We start from the raw sequence: 3,616 nt of genomic DNA on the forward strand, positions 1-3,616 counted from the left end.
ATTAAAATGACAAAATGGACAAATATTTTTTATTATGAATCATTATTTTAATTCAACAAATAATAATTAAGAGGATAAAATTGTATAAACAACAAATGTATATCTCTTTATATATGTAGTTATTATATTATTATTATTTTTATCACTACGAGATATTATTATAATGGTATTATTATTATAGTTAGACACACATCTTAAACTAATTTACTACGTGATTGTATTTCAATTACTTTTTATTTTTATTTGTTTTGTTGTTAATGTATATCTTTATATATATAATTATATATTATTATAGTTGACATTAGCCTTAGTGTTAGCATTAATATTGATATTTATAGTATAAATATTATTATTATTGGTATCATTATTATTTTTATTATTATTATTACTATTCATAATGGCGTTATTATTATAAGTATGCTTTTTTTAATTATAGAAAATGTTGTTATACTAAATACTTGCTAAATAGAGTTTTAATCTTTTAAAATTTTTATAATTTATATTAATATTATTGTAAGCCCCTTTTCTGTGCTTTAGAGTTTTGGGCCTGGCCTTTTCGGAGGCCCAAGGCCAGCCCTTCAGTAGGACCTTATACCCTTTCAGTTGTCTCATTGGCTCTTGTCTCCCTTACAGAAGCAGGTTCCCTCCCTCAAAACACTCTAATCTCCAGCAAAGTGCTCTGCTAGGGCACAACTTCCGTTCGTCTCCGAGCTACCAAAACCCTTCCTTTTCCCAGGTAAGCGGAGTCTTGGAGGTTCTGTCCCATTCCTTCCTCAGTTCTCACAGTTGTGCGCGTTGGTCACGTTAGGGTTTTAGTTTCCTGACCTCGCTCTATACCAAATCTGCAGGTTCCAGCTCTTTCCTAACTCCGGGAGCTGTGGTGCCTTAGTTCGAATCTGTTGTTTTGGTTGTTCTCCTGAACAGGTAAGGGAAGCTAGATTCGCCAGTCCGAGTCATTGTATGTTTCTTTTTGGGTTGATCTGTGTTTATAAGCTTGAGTAGTGTGTTTTATCAAATGAAACTGAGTTGCATGTGCTCTTGGATGTTGGTAGTATTGTTTTTCTGCCTTGCATGCGTAAAACAGTGGTGAGATCTGTTATTCTCGCCCAAGCGAGCTCGTCTCGCCTAGGCGAGAGAAGCAGAGTGCTCACTGCCACGAGAACTCGCCTAGGCGACCAGTCCACGTTCTGAGCGACGCCATGTCTCGCTCAGGCGAGGAGGTCTCGCCTGAGCGAGAATTCGTGAAAATCCCACGTTGCTCATCTCGCCTGGGCGAGAATCCGCTGCGTCAGTGAGGCCAGCGTCTCGCCTGAGCGAGTTTGCGAATGTGTGACATGTTTTCTTAACTGTTTGGGTGATTTGTTGTAATTATTGGTTAGACTTTTTCCTCCTAAAAATGATGTACGTGATTATACTTGGGTGTTTGGGTCTTTATGAACGAAATTGGCATGCTTAGTATGAGATTGGTCATGATTTTGTGGCTTCGTGATGTTTTAACATAAAAATTGGATGAATGACCAAAAAGAGGTGAGAATTGTATGAGAAACATGATTCTGATTGTGAGATAGGCGTAATTCCATGAGTTTCGTGGGGAGACTCTATGGTGGCGTGTAGTGTATATATTAAGATAAGGATTCAAGTAAGGATCGCATCCCGAAACTCTAAAGGGTCAGTGAGTCTCAAGTAGAGCAAACTGACCCAAGTGGTGAGAGTAGCGGGAGGCCCTAGTCTTTGGCAGGATAATGGCCTTAGACGCTTAAAGGCTAACCTTGTGTGTGGTAGGGTGAAACCCATTGGCAATGGCTCTGCAGAGCAGTAGAGGCCACCACAAGTGCAAGCGTCCAATGAATCCGATCTTAGTATATGTATCCGGATAATTGAGTCATAGTGTCCTGCTTGTTTGCCATAACATGACTTATGTGCCTCTGTGTTGTATGCCTGAGAATGTTTATGTACTTGTTCTTTTACACTATGATAAGTTTCCTATTATATTAGCTTACCCTTGCGTTTTGTGTATGTTCCTGTTGTGTTTCTCTTTTGCGATGATCACCATTGGTGGGAGCAGATGGGAATACTTTTGGAGGTAGGCCTGAGGGTGGTAGCAGTGCAGCCTAGTGGGCCCGTTGCTATGATTTCCGAAGAAGTTCTATGGCCCTAGTGCCTTGTAATTCCATGCTCCTAGAGCATTTCTTTTGCACAACTGTTAAACTTTAGAATTGTGTTGTTTATGGCATGGTTGTATGCCCAAGTTTTCCTCTAGGTACTCCTATGGATGACTGTTAAAGTACACTCCTTAACTCTGGTTTCTTTTGTCAGCGTTGCTCTTAAATATTATAACTATGCGACGTTTTGTTTAGTAGATTAATCTATTTAAATGGGATGTCACAATTATTATTAGTATTTTTAATGGTTAAATAAATATAATAACAATTATATTATTATTCTAAAAAAATTTAGAATAAAAAAAATAAAAAAAAAATATTCGCACGGATCATAGACTATTATAATTATTTCATAAATCAATTAACTATATTATATTGTGATATCAATTCTATTTATTATATTTAAAATTGAAATTACTATTCCATCACTTAGATTTACTAATTACTTTAATAACATCATTTACAACAATATAATTTAATTTTCATAATATTTTATTACATAATACTTTCACTATTTTATTATTTTAATATACAAAATAAAACAAATATGTCACCTGCGTACGCATGGGTCAATATACTACTTATATATATAAAAAAAAACATCACATAACTAAGAAGTTTTAATCTAAGAACTAGACAATTGCATCAACATCTCCCTCCTGAGTACCTCACTATCTACTTCTTCATCTGCTTCTACCAATAAAGGTGATCATCGCAAAAGAAATACAACAAACACAAGACAAAAGGACAAGAGAGAGTAAGTTAGTATACAAAAGAAGTGTCATAAATCATGAACCGAATCATATTAGGAAACTAAGTAATTCACACCATTAAAATCACAAATCACATTGTAAAAGACTCATTAGATTTAGTTATCCGGATAACAAGTATTGAGGTAGAACTACTTGGAAGTTTTGGCACTTGTGATGGATAACTTTCACCCACAAGGTTAATCCTGTACAGATTCCTAGAATTACAAATGGTTCTTCCAACCAGGACCTCCTGCTACTCTCCACTCCTAATTCATTCTCCTCTACATGAGTTTGAATGATTAGTAGAGTGTCAGGATAAACTTCCAAATTCTGAGTCCCTACATCAATGCACGCCATATATACTTTATAAGGATTTTAACTATTTAGTGACTGATTTCATTGGTGGCTAATTTTTTTTCTAGTAGTGAAATAATTATAATTCAGTAAGTTAAGCTTCAATTTTAAATTTATGTATTAAAACCTATCAATAAATTTGATAAAATGAAATTGGATCATTTTAAGAAAATCCTTAAAAAATGACCAATTTTAGTGATGAAAAATAAGTAATCATTATAGTGACCAATTTAGATTTCAATTTATAAACTAAAAATTATTGGTAATTAAAATAGTTTCGAAAAAATTATAATTGGTTTTTAATTGGTAACTAAAATAGTTTATATTATGAATTGATTTATAAATTAG

This window comes from Vigna unguiculata, chromosome 8 (assembly GCF_004118075.2).
Source record: "Vigna unguiculata cultivar IT97K-499-35 chromosome 8, ASM411807v1, whole genome shotgun sequence".
Classification (NCBI taxonomy): Eukaryota; Viridiplantae; Streptophyta; class Magnoliopsida; order Fabales; family Fabaceae; genus Vigna; species Vigna unguiculata.